We start from the raw sequence: 18,738 nt of genomic DNA, 5'->3' as shown, positions 1-18,738 counted from the left end.
AATACATGTTGAAGTGTGTGCATAAGTCCTTTGGTTTAGGCGTGACACTCATTTTGAGTTTTTATTGCTTTAAATGCATTTTCAGCCCGAGCTGAGCACGTTTTGTGAGTTTGAATGTATCTTCATAGAATGAGTTGTGTGGTCAAATTAATGCTCATTTAGGCTTCAGGTGGTCATCCTGAAAAAAATACATGTTGAAGTGTGTGCATAAGTCCTTTGGTTTAGGCGTGACACTCAATTTGAGTTTTTATTGCTTTAAATGCATTTTCAGCCCGAGCTGAGCGCGCTTTCTGACTTTGAATGTATCTTCATAGGAATGAGTTGTGTGGTCAAATTATTGCTCATTTAGGCTTCAGGAGGTCATCCTGAACAAAATACATGTTGAAGTTTGTGCATAAGTCCTTTGGTTTAGGCGTGACACTCAATTTGAGTTTTTATTGCTTTAAATGCATTTTCAGCCCGAGCTGAGCACGTTTTGTGAGTTTGAATGTATCTTCATAGGAATGAGTTGTGTAGTCAAATTAATGCTCATATGGGCTTCAGGAGGTCATCCTGAACAAAATACATGTTGAATTGTGTGCATAAGTCCTTTGGTTTAGGCGTGACACTCATTTTGAGTTTTTATTGCTTTAAATGCATTTTCAGCCCGAGCTGAGCACGTTTTGTGAGTTTGAATGTATCTTCATAGGAATGAGTTGTGTAGTCAAATTAATGCTCATTTAGGCTTCAGGAGGACATCCTGAACTAAATACATGTTGAAGTGTGTCCATAAGCCCTTTGGTTTAGGCGTGACATTCAATTTGAGTTTTTATTGCTTTAAATGCATTTTCAGCCCGAGTTGAGCACGTTTTGTGACTTTGAATGTATCTTCATAGGAATGAGTTGTGTGGTCAAATTAATTCTCATATGGGCTTCAGGAGGTCATCCTGAACAAAATACATGTTGAAGTGTGTGCATAAGTCCTTTGGTTTAGGCGTGACACTCAATTTGAGTTTTTATTGCTTTAAATGCATTTTCAGCCCGAGTTGAGCACGTTTTGTGACTTTGAATGTATCTTCATAGGAATGAGTTGTGTGGTCAAATTAATGCTCATTTAGGCTTCAGGTGGTCATCCTGAACAAAATACATGTTGAAGTGTGTGCATAAGTCCTTTGGTTTAGGCGTGACACTCATTTTGAGTTTTTATTGCTTTAAATGCATTTTCAGCCCGAGCTGAGCACGTTTTGTGAGTTTGAATGTATCTTCATAGAATGAGTTGTGTGGTCAAATTAATGCTCATTTAGGCTTCAGGTGGTCATCCTGAACAAAATACATGTTGAAGTGTGTGCATAAGTCCTTTGGTTTAGGCGTGACACTCAATTTGAGTTTTTATTGCTTTAAATGCATTTTCAGCCCGAGCTGAGCGCGCTTTCTGACTTTGAATGTATCTTCATAGGAATGAGTTGTGTGGTCAAATTATTGCTCATTTAGGCTTCAGGAGGTCATCCTGAACAAAATACATGTTGAAGTGTGTGCATAAGTCCTTTGGTTTAGGCGTGACACTCAATTTGAGTTTTTATTGCTTTAAATGCATTTTCAGCCCGAGCTGAGCACGTTTTGTGAGTTTGAATGTATCTTCATAGGAATGAGTTGTGTGGTCAAATTAATGCTCATTTAGGCTTCAGGTGGTCATCCATAACAAAATACATGTTGAAGTGTGTGCATAAGTCCTTTGGTTTAGGCGTGACACTCAATTTGAGTTTTTATTGCTTTAAATGCATTTTCAGCCCGAGCTGAGCACGTTTTGTGAGTTTGAATGTATCTTCATAGGAATGAGTTGTGTGGTCAAATTAATGCTCATATGGGCTTCAGGAGGTCATCCTGAACAAAATACATGTTGAAGTGTGTGCATAAGTCCTTTGGTTTAGGCGTGACACTCAATTTGAGTTTTTATTGCTTTAAATGCATTTTCAGCCCGAGCTGAGCACGTTTTGTGAGTTTGAATGTATCTTCATAGGAATGAGTTGTGTGGTCAAATTAATGCTCATTTAGGCTTCAGGTGGTCATCCATAACAAAATACATGTTGAAGTGTGTGCATAAGTCCTTTGGTTTAGGCGTGACACTCAATTTGAGTTTTTATTGCTTTAAATGCATTTTCAGCCCGAGCTGAGCACGTTTTGTGAGTTTGAATGTATCTTCATAGGAATGAGTTGTGTGGTCAAATTAATGCTCATATGGGCTTCAGGTGGTCATCCTGAACAAAATACACGTTGAAGTGTGTGCATAAGTCCTTTGGTTTAGGCGTGACACTCATTTTGAGTTTTTATTGCTTTAAATGCATTTTCAGCCCGAGCTGAGCACGTTTTGTGAGTTTGAATGTATCTTCATAGAATGAGTTGTGTGGTCAAATTAATGCTCATTTAGGCTTCAGGTGGTCATCCTGAACAAAATACATGTTGAAGTGTGTGCATGAGTCCTTTGGTTTAGGCGTGACACTCAATTTGAGTTTTTATTGCTTTAAATGCATTTTCAGCCCGAGCTGAGCACGTTTTGTGAGTTTGAATGTATCTTCATAGGAATGAGTTGTGTGGTCAAATTAATGCTCATTTAGGCGTCAGGTGGTCATCCTGAACAAAATACATGTTGAAGTGTGTGCATAAGTCCTTTGGTTTAGGCGTGACACTCAATTTGAGTTTTTATTGCTTTAAATGCATTTTCAGGCCGAACTGAGCGCGTTTTCTGAGTTTGAATGTATCTTCATAGGAATGAGTTGTGTGGTCAAATTAATGCTCATTTAGGCTTCAGGAGGTCATCCTGAACAAAATACATGTTGAAGTGTGTGCATAAGTCCTTTGGTTTAGGCGTGACACTCAATTTGAGTTTTTATTGCTTTAAATGCATTTTTTGCTGACCTGAGCACGTTTTTTGAGTTTGAATGTATCTTCATAGGAATGAGTTGTGCAGTCAAATTACTGCTCATTTAGGCTTCAGGAGGACATCCTGAACTAAATACATTGAAGTGTGTGCAAAAGTCCTTTGGTTAAGGAGTGACACTCAATTTGAGTTATTATTGCTTTAAATGCATTTTCAGGCCGAGTGGAACAAGTTTTCAAAATGTGTCTTGATTCATGTTATGGTCTATGTTGCCCTCTACTGACCAAAGTCCGTTATTGTCTCCGAGGCCTGAAACCATTTTACATTTATATGACTGTATAACTGTACTCTTGAGCCAATTATTCAATTTCTCTTTGTTCTTGAACTAATTATAACTCAACGCGGGTACCATGACTATACTCAATTTCAGTTTTTATTGGTTTAAGTGCAGTTTCGGGCCGAGCTGAGCACGTGTTCTGAGTTTGAATGTATCTTCATAGGAATGAGATGTGTGATCATATTAATGTTCATTTAGGCTTCAGGAGGACATCTTGAACAAAATACATGTTGAAGTGTGTGCATTAGTCCTTTGGTTTAGGCGTGACACTCAATTTGAGTTTTTATTGCTTTAAATGCAGTTTCAGCCCGAGCTGAGCACGTTTTGTGACTTTGAATGTATCTTCATAGGAATGAGTTGTGTGGTCAAATTAATGCTCATATAGGCTTCAGGAGGTCATCCTGAACTAAATACATGTTGAAGTGTGTGCATAAGTCCTTTGGTTTAGGCGTGACACTCAATTTGAGTTTTTATTGCTTTAAATGCATTTTCAGCCCGAGTTGAGCACGTTTTGTGACTTTGAATGTATCTTCATAGGAATGAGTTGTGTGGTCAAATTAATGCTCATATGGGCTTCAGGAGGTCATCCTGAACAAAATACATGTTGAAGTGTGTGCATAAGTCCTTTGGTTTAGGCGTGACACTCAATTTGAGTTTTTATTGCTTTAAATGCATTTTCAGCCCGAGCTGAGCACGTTTTTTGAGTTTGAATGTATCTTCATAGGAATGAGTTGTGTGGTCAAATTATTGCTCATTTAGGCTTGAGGAGGTCATCCTGAACAAAATACATGTTGAAGTGTGTGCATAAGTCCTTTGGTTTAGGCGTGACACTCATTTTGAGTTTTTATTGCTTTAAATGCATTTTCAGCCCGAGCTGAGCACGTTTTGTGAGTTTGAATGTATCTTCATAGAATGAGTTGTGTGGTCAAATTAATGCTCATTTAGGCTTCAGGTGGTCATCCTGAAAAAAATACATGTTGAAGTGTGTGCATAAGTCCTTTGGTTTAGGCGTGACACTCAATTTGAGTTTTTATTGCTTTAAATGCATTTTCAGCCCGAGCTGAGCGTGCTTTCTGACTTTGAATGTATCTTCATAGGAATGAGTTGTGTGGTCAAATTATTGCTCATTTAGGCTTCAGGTGGTCATCCTGAACAAAATACATGTTGAAGTGTGTGCATGAGTCCTTTGGTTTAGGCGTGACACTCAATTTGAGTTTTTATTGCTTTAAATGCATTTTCAGCCCGAGCTGAGCACGTTTTGTGAGTTTGAATGTATCTTCATAGGAATGAGTTGTGTGGTCAAATTAATGCTCATTTAGGCGTCAGGTGGTCATCCTGAACAAAATACATGTTGAAGTGTGTGCATAAGTCCTTTGGTTTAGGCGTGACACTCAATTTGAGTTTTTATTGCTTTAAATGCATTTTCAGGCCGAACTGAGCGCGTTTTCTGAGTTTGAATGTATCTTCATAGGAATGAGTTGTGTGGTCAAATTAATGCTCATTTAGGCTTCAGGAGGTCATCCTGAACAAAATACATGTTGAAGTGTGTGCATAAGTCCTTTGGTTTAGGCGTGACACTCAATTTGAGTTTTTATTGCTTTAAATGCATTTTCAGCCCGAGCTGAGCACGTTTTGTGAGTTTGAATGTATCTTCATAGGAATGAGTTGTGTGGTCAAATTAATGCTCATATGGGCTTCAGGAGGTCATCCTGAACAAAATACACGTTGAAGTGTGTGCATAAGTCCTTTGGTTTAGGCGTGACACTCAATTTGAGTTTTTATTGCTTTAAATGCATTTTCAGCCCGAGCTGAGCACGTTTTGTGAGTTTGAATGTATCTTCATAGGAATGAGTTGTGTAGTCAAATTAATGCTCATATGGGCTTCAGGAGGTCATCCTGAACAAAATACATGTTGAAGTGTGTGCATAAGTCCTTTGGTTTAGGCGTGACACTCAATTTGAGTTTTTATTGCTTTAAATGCATTTTCAGCCCGAGCTGAGCACGTTTTGTGTGTTTGAATGTATCTTCATAGGAATAAGTTGTGTGGTCAAATTAATGCTCATATGGGCTCAGGAGGTCATCCTGAACAAAATACATGTTGAAGTGTGTGCATAAGTCCTTTGGTTTAGGTGTGACACTCAATTTGAGTTTTTATTGCTTTAAATGCATTTCCAGCCCGAGCTGAGCACGTTTTTTGAGTTTGAATGTATCTTCATAGGAATGAGTTGTGTGGTCAAACTATTGCTCATTTAGGCTTGAGGAGGTCATCCTGAACAAAATACATGTCGAAGTGTGTGCATAAGTCCTTTGGTTTAGGCGTGACACTCATTTTGAGTTTTTATTGCTTTAAATGCATTTTCAGCCCGAGCTGAGCACGTTTTGTGAGTTTGAATGTATCTTCATAGGAATGAGTTGTGTGGTCAAATTAATGCTCATTTAGGCTTCAGGAGGACATCTGAACTAAGTACATGTTGAAGTGTGTGCATAAGTCCTTTGGTTTGGGCGTGACACTCAATTTGAGTTTTTATTGCTTTAAATGCATTTTCAGCCCGAGCTGAGCACGTTTTGTGAGTTTGAATGTATCTTCATAGGAATGAGTTGTGTAGTCAAATTATTGCTCATTTAGGCTTCAGGAGGACATCCTGAACTAAATACATGTTGAAGTGTGTCCATAAGCCCTTTGGTTTAGGCGTGACATTTAATTTGAATCTTTATTGCTTTAAATGCATTTTCAGCCCGAGCTGAGCACGTTTTGTGAGTTTGAATGTATCTTCATAGGAATGAGTTGTGTGGTCAAATTAATGCTCATTTAGGCTTCAGGTGGTCATCCATAACAAAATACATGTTGAAGTGTGTGCATAAGTCCTTTTGTTTAGGCGTGACACTCAATTTGAGTTTTTATTGCTTTAAATGCATTTTCAGCCCGAGCTGAGCACGTTTTGTGAGTTTGAATGTATCTTCATAGAATGTGTTGTGTGGTCAAATTAATGCTTATTTAGGCTTCAGGTGGTCATCCTGAACAAAATACATGTTGAAGTGTGTGCATGAGTCCTTTGGTTTAGGCGTGACACTCAATTTGAGTTTTTATTGCTTTAAATGCATTTTCAGCCCGAGCTGAGCACGTTTTGTGAGTTTGAATGTATCTTCATAGGAATGAGTTGTGTGGTCAAATTAATGCTCATTTAGGCGTCAGGTGGTCATCCTGAACAAAATACATGTTGAAGTGTGTGCATAAGTCCTTTGGTTTAGGCGTGACACTCAATTTGAGTTTTTATTGCTTTAAATGCATTTTCAGCCCGAGCTGAGCACGTTTTGTGAGTTTGAATGTATCTTCATAGGAATGAGTTGTGTGGTCAAATTAATGCTCATTTAGGCTTCAGGAGGACATCTGAACTAAGTACATGTTCAAGTGTGTGCATAAGTCCTTTGGTTTGGGCGTGACACTCAATTTGAGTTTTTATTGCTTTAAATGCATTTTCAGCCCGAGCTGAGCACGTTTTGTGAGTTTGAATGTATCTTCATAGGAATGAGTTGTGTAGTCAAATTAATGCTCATATGGGCTTCAGGAGGTCATCCTGAACAAAATACATGTTGAAGTGTGTGCATAAGTCCTTTGGTTTAGGCGTGACACTGAATTTGAGTTTTTATTGCTTTAAATGCATTTTCAGCCCGAGCTGAGCACGTTTTGTGAGTTTGAATGTATCTTCATAGGAATGAGTTGTGTGGTCAAATGAATGCTCATTTAGGCTTCAGGTGGTCATCCTGAACAAAATACATGTTGAAGTGTGTGCATAAGTCCTTTGGTTTAGGCGTGACACTCAATTTGAGTTTTTATTGCTTTAAATGCATTTTCAGGCCGAGTGGAACAAGTTTTCAAAATGTGTCTTGATTCATGTTATGGTCTATGTTGCCCTCTACTGACCAAAGTCCGTTATTGTCTCTGAGGCCTGAAACCATTTTACATTTATATGACAGTATAACTGTACTCTTGAACCAATTATTCAATTTCTCTTTGTTCTTGAATTAATTATAACTCAACGCGGGTACCATGACTATACTCAATTTCAGTTTTTATTGCTTTAAGTGCAGTTTCGGGCGGAGCTGAGCACGTGTTCTGAGTTTGAATGTATCTTCATAGGAATGAGATGTGTGATCATATTAATGCATATTTAGGCTTCAAGAGGACATCTTGAACAAAATATATGTTGAAGTGTGTGCATAAGTCCTTTGGTTTAGGCGTGACACTCAATTTGATTTTTTATTGCTTTAAATGCAGTTTCAGCCTGAGCTGAGCACGTTTTGTGAGTTTGAATGTATCTTCATAGGAATGAGTTGTGTGGTCAAATTAATGCTCATTTAGGCTTCAGGTGGTCATCCTGAACTAAATACATGTTGAAGTGTGTGCATAAGTCCTTTGGTTTAGGCGTGACACTCAATTTGAGTTTTTATTGCTTTAAATGCAGTTTCAGCCTGAGCTGAGCACGTTTTGTGAGTTTGAATGTATCTTCATAGGAATGAGTTGTGTGGTCAAATTAATGCTCATTTAGGCTTCAGGTCGTCATCCTGAACTAAATACATGTTGAAGTGTGTGCATAAGTCCTTTGGTTTAGGCGTGACACTCAATTTGAGTTTTTATTGCTTTAAATGCATTTTCAGCCCGAGCTGAGCACGTTTTGTGAGTTTGAATGTATCTTCATAGGAATGAGTTGTGTGGTCAAATTAATGCTCATATGGGCTTCAGGAGGTCATCCTGAACAAAATACATGTTGAAGTGTGTGCATAAGTCCTTTGGTTTAGGCGTGACACTCAATTTGAGTTTTTATTGCTTTAAATGCATTTTCAGCCCGAGCTGAGCACGTTTTTTGAGTTTGAATGTATCTTCATAGGAATGAGTTGTGTGGTCAAATTATTGCTCATTTAGGCTTGAGGAGGTCATCCTGAACAAAATACATGTTGAAGTGTGTGCATAAGTCCTTTGGTTTAGGCGTGACACTCATTTTGAGTTTTTATTGCTTTAAATGCATTTTCAGCCCGAGCTGAGCACGTTTTGTGAGTTTGAATGTATCTTCATAGAATGAGTTGTGTGGTCAAATTAATGCTCATTTAGGCTTCAGGTGGTCATCCTGAAAAAAATACATGTTGAAGTGTGTGCATAAGTCCTTTGGTTTAGGCGTGACACTCAATTTGAGTTTTTATTGCTTTAAATGCATTTTCAGCCCGAGCTGAGCGCGCTTTCTGACTTTGAATGTATCTTCATAGGAATGAGTTGTGTGGTCAAATTATTGCTCATTTAGGCTTCAGGAGGTCATCCTGAACAAAATACATGTTGAAGTGTGTGCATAAGTCCTTTGGTTTAGGCGTGACACTCAATTTGAGTTTTTATTGCTTTAAATGCATTTTCAGCCCAAGCTGAGCACGTTTTGTGAGTTTGAATGTATCTTCATAGGAATGAGTTGTGTGGTCAAATTAATGCTCATATGGGCTTCAGGAGGTCATCCTGAACAAAATACATGTTGAATTGTGTGCATAAGTCCTTTGGTTTAGGCGTGACACTCATTTTGAGTTTTTATTGCTTTAAATGCATTTTCAGCCCGAGCTGAGCACGTTTTGTGAGTTTGAATGTATCTTCATAGGAATGAGTTGTGTAGTCAAATTAATGCTCATTTAGGCTTCAGGAGGACATCCTGAACTAAATACATGTTGAAGTGTGTCCATAAGCCCTTTGGTTTAGGCGTGACATTCAATTTGAGTTTTTATTGCTTTAAATGCATTTTCAGCCCGAGTTGAGCACGTTTTGTGACTTTGAATGTATCTTCATAGGAATGAGTTGTGTGGTCAAATTAATGCTCATATGGGCTTCAGGAGGTCATCCTGAACAAAATACATGTTGAAGTGTGTGCATAAGTCCTTTGGTTTAGGCGTGACACTCAATTTGAGTTTTTATTGCTTTAAATGCATTTTCAGCCCGAGTTGAGCACGTTTTGTGACTTTGAATGTATCTTCATAGGAATGAGTTGTGTGGTCAAATTAATGCTCATTTAGGCTTCAGGTGGTCATCCTGAACAAAATACATGTTGAAGTGTGTGCATAAGTCCTTTGGTTTAGGCGTGACACTCATTTTGAGTTTTTATTGCTTTAAATGCATTTTCAGCCCGAGCTGAGCACGTTTTGTGAGTTTGAATGTATCTTCATAGAATGAGTTGTGTGGTCAAATTAATGCTCATTTAGGCTTCAGGTGGTCATCCTGAACAAAATACATGTTGAAGTGTGTGCATAAGTCCTTTGGTTTAGGCGTGACACTCCATTTGAGTTTTTATTGCTTTAAATGCATTTTCAGTCCGAGCTGAGCGCGCTTTCTGACTTTGAATGTATCTTCATAGGAATGAGTTGTGTGGTCAAATTATTGCTCATTTAGGCTTCAGGAGGACATCCTGAACTAAATACATGTTGAAGTGTGTCCATAAGCCCTTTGGTTTAGGCGTGACATTCAATTTGAGTTTTTATTGCTTTAAATGCATTTTCAGCCCGAGTTGAGCACGTTTTGTGACTTTGAATGTATCTTCATAGGAATGAGTTGTGTAGTCAAATTAATGCTCATTTAGGCTTCAGGAGGACATCCTGAACTAAATACATGTTGAAGTGTGTCCATAAGCCCTTTGGTTTAGGCGTGACATTCAATTTGAGTTTTTATTGCTTTAAATGCATTTTCAGCCCGAGTTGAGCACGTTTTGTGACTTTGAATGTATCTTCATAGGAATGAGTTGTGTGGTCAAATTAATGCTCATATGGGCTTCAGGAGGTCATCCTGAACAAAATACATGTTGAAGTGTGTGCATAAGTCCTTTGGTTTAGGCGTGACACTCAATTTGAGTTTTTATTGCTTTAAATGCATTTTCAGCCCGAGTTGAGCACGTTTTGTGACTTTGAATGTATCTTCATAGGAATGAGTTGTGTGGTCAAATTAATGCTCATTTAGGCTTCAGGTGGTCATCCTGAACAAAATACATGTTGAAGTGTGTGCATAAGTCCTTTGGTTTAGGCGTGACACTCATTTTGAGTTTTTATTGCTTTAAATGCATTTTCAGCCCGAGCTGAGCACGTTTTGTGAGTTTGAATGTATCTTCATAGAATGAGTTGTGTGGTCAAATTAATGCTCATTTAGGCTTCAGGTGGTCATCCTGAACAAAATACATGTTGAAGTGTGTGCATAAGTCCTTTGGTTTAGGCGTGACACTCCATTTGAGTTTTTATTGCTTTAAATGCATTTTCAGTCCGAGCTGAGCGCGCTTTCTGACTTTGAATGTATCTTCATAGGAATGAGTTGTGTGGTCAAATTATTGCTCATTTAGGCTTCAGGAGGACATCCTGAACTAAATACATGTTGAAGTGTGTCCATAAGCCCTTTGGTTTAGGCGTGACATTCAATTTGAGTTTTTATTGCTTTAAATGCATTTTCAGCCCGAGTTGAGCACGTTTTGTGACTTTGAATGTATCTTCATAGGAATGAGTTGTGTAGTCAAATTAATGCTCATTTAGGCTTCAGGAGGACATCCTGAACTAAATACATGTTGAAGTGTGTCCATAAGCCCTTTGGTTTAGGCGTGACATTCAATTTGAGTTTTTATTGCTTTAAATGCATTTTCAGCCCGAGTTGAGCACGTTTTGTGACTTTGAATGTATCTTCATAGGAATGAGTTGTGTGGTCAAATTAATGCTCATATGGGCTTCAGGAGGTCATCCTGAACAAAATACATGTTGAAGTGTGTGCATAAGTCCTTTGGTTTAGGCGTGACACTCCATTTGAGTTTTTATTGCTTTAAATGCATTTTCAGTCCGAGCTGAGCGCGCTTTCTGACTTTGAATGTATCTTCATAGGAATGAGTTGTGTGGTCAAATTAATGCTCATTTAGGCTTCAGGTGGTCATCCTGAACAAAATACATGTTGAAGTGTGTGCATAAGTCCTTTGGTTTAGGCGTGACACTCATTTTGAGTTTTTATTGCTTTAAATGCATTTTCAGCCCGAGCTGAGCACGTTTTGTGAGTTTGAATGTATCTTCATAGAATGAGTTGTGTGGTCAAATTAATGCTCATTTAGGCTTCAGGTGGTCATCCTGAACAAAATACATGTTGAAGTGTGTGCATAAGTCCTTTGGTTTAGGCGTGACACTCAATTTGAGTTTTTATTGCTTTAAATGCATTTTCAGCCCGAGCTGAGCGCGCTTTCTGACTTTGAATGTATCTTCATAGGAATGAGTTGTGTGGTCAAATTATTGCTCATTTAGGCTTCAGGAGGTCATCCTGAACAAAATACATGTTGAAGTGTGTGCATAAGTCCTTTGGTTTAGGCGTGACACTCAATTTGAGTTTTTATTGCTTTAAATGCATTTTCAGCCCGAGCTGAGCACGTTTTGTGAGTTTGAATGTATCTTCATAGGAATGAGTTGTGTGGTCAAATTAATGCTCATATGGGCTTCAGGAGGTCATCCTGAACAAAATACATGTTGAATTGTGTGCATAAGTCCTTTGGTTTAGGCGTGACACTCATTTTGAGTTTTTATTGCTTTAAATGCATTTTCAGCCCGAGCTGAGCACGTTTTGTGAGTTTGAATGTATCTTCATAGGAATGAGTTGTGTAGTCAAATTAATGCTCATTTAGGCTTCAGGAGGACATCCTGAACTAAATACATGTTGAAGTGTGTCCATAAGCCCTTTGGTTTAGGCGTGACATTCAATTTGAGTTTTTATTGCTTTAAATGCATTTTCAGCCCGAGTTGAGCACGTTTTGTGACTTTGAATGTATCTTCATAGGAATGAGTTGTGTGGTCAAATTAATGCTCATATGGGCTTCAGGAGGTCATCCTGAACAAAATACATGTTGAAGTGTGTGCATAAGTCCTTTGGTTTAGGCGTGACACTCAATTTGAGTTTTTATTGCTTTAAATGCATTTTCAGCCCGAGTTGAGCACGTTTTGTGACTTTGAATGTATCTTCATAGGAATGAGTTGTGTGGTCAAATTAATGCTCATTTAGGCTTCAGGTGGTCATCCTGAACAAAATACATGTTGAAGTGTGTGCATAAGTCCTTTGGTTTAGGCGTGACACTCATTTTGAGTTTTTATTGCTTTAAATGCATTTTCAGCCCGAGCTGAGCACGTTTTGTGAGTTTGAATGTATCTTCATAGAATGAGTTGTGTGGTCAAATTAATGCTCATTTAGGCTTCAGGTGGTCATCCTGAACAAAATACATGTTGAAGTGTGTGCATAAGTCCTTTGGTTTAGGCATGACACTCCATTTGAGTTTTTATTGCTTTAAATGCATTTTCAGTCCGAGCTGAGCGCGCTTTCTGACTTTGAATGTATCTTCATAGGAATGAGTTGTGTGGTCAAATTATTGCTCATTTAGGCTTCAGGAGGACATCCTGAACTAAATACATGTTGAAGTGTGTCCATAAGCCCTTTGGTTTAGGCGTGACATTCAATTTGAGTTTTTATTGCTTTAAATGCATTTTCAGCCCGAGTTGAGCACGTTTTGTGACTTTGAATGTATCTTCATAGGAATGAGTTGTGTAGTCAAATTAATGCTCATTTAGGCTTCAGGAGGACATCCTGAACTAAATACATGTTGAAGTGTGTCCATAAGCCCTTTGGTTTAGGCGTGACATTCAATTTGAGTTTTTATTGCTTTAAATGCATTTTCAGCCCGAGCTGAGCACGTTTTGTGACTTTGAATGTATCTTCATAGGAATGAGTTGTGTGGTCAAATTAATGCTCATATGGGCTTCAGGAGGTCATCCTGAACAAAATACATGTTGAAGTGTGTGCATAAGTCCTTTGGTTTAGGCGTGACACTCAATTTGAGTTTTTATTGCTTTAAATGCATTTTCAGCCCGAGTTGAGCACGTTTTGTGACTTTGAATGTATCTTCATAGGAATGAGTTGTGTGGTCAAATTAATGCTCATTTAGGCTTCAGGTGGTCATCCTGAACAAAATACATGTTGAAGTGTGTGCATAAGTCCTTTGGTTTAGGCGTGACACTCAATTTGAGTTTTTATTGCTTTAAATGCATTTTCAGCCCGAGCTGAGCGCGCTTTCTGACTTTGAATGTATCTTCATAGGAATGAGTTGTGTGGTCAAATTATTGCTCATTTAGGCTTCAGGAGGTCATCCTGAACAAAATACATGTTGAAGTGTGTGCATAAGTCCTTTGGTTTAGGCGTGACACTCAATTTGAGTTTTTATTGCTTTAAATGCATTTTCAGCCCGAGCTGAGCACGTTTTGTGAGTTTGAATGTATCTTCATAGGAATGAGTTGTGTGGTCAAATTAATGCTCATTTAGGCTTCAGGTGGTCATCCATAACAAAATACATGTTGAAGTGTGTGCATAAGTCCTTTGGTTTAGGCGTGACACTCAATTTGAGTTTTTATTGCTTTAAATGCATTTTCAGCCCGAGCTGAGCACGTTTTGTGAATTTGAATGTATCTTCATAGGAATGAGTTGCGTGGTCAAATTAATGCTCATATGGGCTTCAGGAGGTCATCCTGAACAAAATACATGTTGAAGTGTGTGCATAAGTCCTTTGGTTTAGGCGTGACACTCAATTTGAGTTTTTATTGCTTTAAATGCATTTTCAGCCCGAGCTGAGCACGTTTTGTGAGTTTGAATGTATCTTCATAGGAATGAGTTGTGTGGTCAAATTAATGCTCATTTAGGCTTCAGGTGGTCATCCATAACAAAATACATGTTGAAGTGTGTGCATAAGTCCTTTGGTTTAGGCGTGACACTCAATTTGAGTTTTTATTGCTTTAAATGCATTTTCAGCCCGAGCTGAGCACGTTTTGTGAGTTTGAATGTATCTTCATAGGAATGAGTTGTGTGGTCAAATTAATGCTCATATGGGCTTCAGGAGGTCATCCTGAACAAAATACACGTTGAAGTGTGTGCATAAGTCCTTTGGTTTAGGCGTGACACTCAATTTGAGTTTTTATTGCTTTAAATGCATTTTCAGCCCGAGCTGAGCACGTTTTGTGAGTTTGAATGTATCTTCATAGGAATGAGTTGTGTGGTCAAATTAATGCTCATTTAGGCGTCAGGTGGTCATCCTGAACAAAATACATGTTGAAGTGTGTGCATAAGTCCTTTGGTTTAGGCGTGACACTCAATTTGAGTTTTTATTGCTTTAAATGCATTTTCAGCCCGAGCTGAGCACGTTTTGTGAGTTTGAATGTATCTTCATAGGAATGAGTTGTGTGGTCAAATTAATGCTCATTTAGGCTTCAGGAGGACATCTGAACTAAGTACATGTTCAAGTGTGTGCATAAGTCCTTTGGTTTGGGCGTGACACTCAATTTGAGTTTTTATTGCTTTAAATGCATTTTCAGCCCGAGCTGAGCACGTTTTGTGAGTTTGAATGTATCTTCATAGGAATGAGTTGTGTAGTCAAATTAATGCTCATATGGGCTTCAGGAGGTCATCCTGAACAAAATACATGTTGAAGTGTGTGCATGAGTCCTTTGGTTTAGGCGTGACACTGAATTTGAGTTTTTATTGCTTTAAATGCATTTTCAGCCCGAGCTGAGCACGTTTTGTGAGTTTGAATGTATCTTCATAGGAATGAGTTGTGTGGTCAAATGAATGCTCATTTAGGCTTCAGGTGGTCATCCTGAACAAAATACATGTTGAAGTGTGTGCATAAGTCCTTTGGTTTAGGCGTGACACTCAATTTGAGTTTTTATTGCTTTAAATGCATTTTCAGGCCGAGTGGAACAAGTTTTCAAAATGTGTCTTGATTCATGTTATGGTCTATGTTGCCCTCTACTGACCAAAGTCCGTTATTGTCTCTGAGGCCTGAAACCATTTTACATTTATATGACAGTATAACTGTACTCTTGAACCAATTATTCAATTTCTCTTTGTTCTTGAATTAATTATAACTCAACGCAAGTACCATGACTATACTCAATTTCAGTTTTTATTGCTTTAAGTGCAGTTTCGGGCGGAGCTGAGCACGTGTTCTGAGTTTGAATGTATCTTCATAGGAATGAGATGTGTGATCATATTAATGCATATTTAGGCTTCAAGAGGACATCTTGAACAAAATATATGTTGAAGTGTGTGCATAAGTCCTTTGGTTTAGGCGTGACACTCAATTTGATTTTTTATTGCTTTAAATGCAGTTTCAGCCTGAGCTGAGCACGTTTTGTGAGTTTGAATGTATCTTCATAGGAATGAGTTGTGTGGTCAAATTAATGCTCATTTAGGCTTCAGGTGGTCATCCTGAACTAAATACATGTTGAAGTGTGTGCATAAGTCCTTTGGTTTAGGCGTGACACTCAATTTGAGTTTTTATTGCTTTAAATGCATTTTCAGCCCGAGCTGAGCACGTTTTGTGAGTTTGAATGTATCTTCATAGGAATGAGTTGTGTGGTCAAATTAATGCTCATATGGGCTTCAGGAGGTCATCCTGAACAAAATACATGTTGAAGTGTGTGCATAAGTCCTTTGGTTTAGGTGTGACACTCAATTTGAGTTTTTATTGCTTTAAATGCATTTTCAGCCCGAGCTGAGCACGTTTTTTGAGTTTGAATGTATCTTCATAGGAATGAGTTGTGTGGTCAAATTATTGCTCATTTAGGCTTGAGGAGGTCATCCTGAACAAAATACATGTTGAAGTGTGTGCATAAGTCCTTTGGTTTAGGCGTGACACTCATTTTGAGTTTTTATTGCTTTAAATGCATTTTCAGCCCGAGCTGAGCACGTTTTGTGAGTTTGAATGTATCTTCATAGAATGAGTTGTGTGGTCAAATTAATGCTCATTTAGGCTTCAGGTGGTCATCCTGAAAAAAATACATGTTGAAGTGTGTGCATAAGTCCTTTGGTTTAGGCGTGACACTCAATTTGAGTTTTTATTGCTTTAAATGCATTTTCAGCCCGAGCTGAGCGCGCTTTCTGACTTTGAATGTATCTTCATAGGAATGAGTTGTGTGGTCAAATTATTGCTCATTTAGGCTTCAGGAGGTCATCCTGAACAAAATACATGTTGAAGTGTGTGCATAAGTCCTTTGGTTTAGGCGTGACACTCAATTTGAGTTTTTATTGCTTTAAATGCATTTTCAGCCCGAGCTGAGCACGTTTTGTGAGTTTGAATGTATCTTCATAGGAATGAGTTGTGTGGTCAAATTAATGCTCATTTAGGCTTCAGGTGGTCATCCATAACAAAATACATGTTGAAGTGTGTGCATAAGTCCTTTGGTTTAGGCGTGACACTCAATTAGAGTTTTTATTGCTTTAAATGCATTTTCAGCCCGAGCTGAGCACGTTTTGTGAGTTTGAATGTATCTTCATAGGAATGAGTTGTGTGGTCAAATTAATGCTCATATGGGCTTCAGGAGATCATCCTGAACAAAATACATGTTGAATTGTGTGCATAAGTCCTTTGGTTTAGGCGTGACACTCATTTTGAGTTTTTATTGCTTTAAATGCATTTTCAGCCCGAGCTGAGCACGTTTTGTGAGTTTGAATGTATCTTCATAGGAATGAGTTGTGTAGTCAAATTAATGCTCATTTAGGCTTCAGGAGGACATCCTGAACTAAATACATGTTGAAGTGTGTCCATAAGCCCTTTGGTTTAGGCGTGACATTCAATTTGAGTTTTTATTGCTTTAAATGCATTTTCAGCCCGAGTTGAGCACGTTTTGTGACTTTGAATGTATCTTCATAGGAATGAGTTGTGTGGTCAAATTAATGCTCATATGGGCTTCAGGAGGTCATCCTGAACAAAATACATGTTGAAGTGTGTGCATAAGTCCTTTGGTTTAGGCGTGACACTCAATTTGAGTTTTTATTGCTTTAAATGCATTTTCAGCCCGAGTTGAGCACGTTTTGTGACTTTGAATGTATCTTCATAGGAATGAGTTGTGTGGTCAAATTAATGCTCATTTAGGCTTCAGGTGGTCATCCTGAACAAAATACATGTTGAAGTGTGTGCATAAGTCCTTTGGTTTAGGCGTGACACTCATTTTGAGTTTTTATTGCTTTAAATGCATTTTCAGCCCGAGCTGAGCACGTTTTGTGAGTTTGAATGTATCTTCATAAAATGAGTTGTGTGGTCAAATTAATGCTCATTTAGGCTTCAGGTGGTCATCCTGAACAAAATACATGTTGAAGTGTGTGCATAAGTCCTTTGGTTTAGGCGTGACACTCATTTTGAGTTTTTATTGCTTTAAAAGCATTTTCAGCCCGAGCTGAGCACGTTTTGTGAGTTTGAATGTATCTTCATAGAATGAGTTGTGTGGTCAAATTAATGCTCATTTAGGCTTCAGGTGGTCATCCATAACAAAATACATGTTGAAGTGTGTGCATAAGTCCTTTGGTTTAGGCGTGGCACTCAATTAGAGTTTTTATTGCTTTAAATGCATTTTCAGCCCGAGCTGAGCACGTTTTGTGAGTTTGAATGTATCTTCATAGGAATGAGTTGTGTGGTCAAATTAATGCTCATATGGGCTTCAGGAGGTCATCCTGAACAAAATACATGTTGAATTGTGTGCATAAGTCCTTTGGTTTAGGCGTGACACTCATTTTGAGTTTTTATTGCTTTAAATGCATTTTCAGCCCGAGCTGAGCACGTTTTGTGAGTTTGAATGTATCTTCATAGGAATGAGTTGTGTAGTCAAATTAATGCTCATTTAGGCTTCAGGAGGACATCCTGAACTAAATACATGTTGAAGTGTGTCCATAAGCCCTTTGGTTTAGGCGTGACATTCAATTTGAGTTTTTATTGCTTTAAATGCATTTTCAGCCCGAGTTGAGCACGTTTTGTGACTTTGAATGTATCTTCATAGGAATGAGTTGTGTGGTCAAATTAATGCTCATATGGGCTTCAGGAGGTCATCCTGAACAAAATACATGTTGAAGTGTGTGCATAAGTCCTTTGGTTTAGGCGTGACACTCAATTTGAGTTTTTATTTTTTTAAATGCATTTTCAGCCCGAGTTGAGCACGTTTTGTGACTTTGAATCTATCTTCATAGGAATGAGTTGTGTGGTCAAATTAATGCTCATTTAGGCTTCAGGTGGTCATCCTGAACAAAATACATGTTGAAGTGTGTGCATAAGTCCTTTGGTTTAGGCGTGACACTCATTTTGAGTTTTTATTGCTTTAAATGCATTTTCAGCCCGAGCTGAGCACGTTTTGTGAGTTTGAATGTATCTTCATAGAATGAGTTGTGTGGTCAAATTAATGCTCATTTAGGCTTCAGGTGGTCATCCTGAACAAAATACATGTTGAAGTGTGTGCATAAGTCCTTTGGTTTAGGCGTGACACTCAATTTGAGTTTTTATTGCTTTAAATGCATTTTCAACCCGAGCTGAGCGCGCTTTCTGACTTTGAATGTATCTTCATAGGAATGAGTTGTGTGGTCAAATTATTGCTCATTTAGGCTTCAGGAGGTCATCCTGAACAAAATACATGTTGAAGTGTGTGCATAAGTCCTTTGGTTTAGGCGTGACACTCATTTTGAGTTTTTATTGCTTTAAATGCATTTTCAGCC

Source organism: Hippocampus guttulatus, chromosome 2 (assembly GCF_054856545.1).
Source record: "Hippocampus guttulatus isolate MCC_2025c chromosome 2, RoL_Hgut_1.0, whole genome shotgun sequence".
NCBI classification, from domain to species: Eukaryota; Metazoa; Chordata; class Actinopteri; order Syngnathiformes; family Syngnathidae; genus Hippocampus; species Hippocampus guttulatus.
This window is presented reverse-complemented; position numbering follows the sequence as displayed.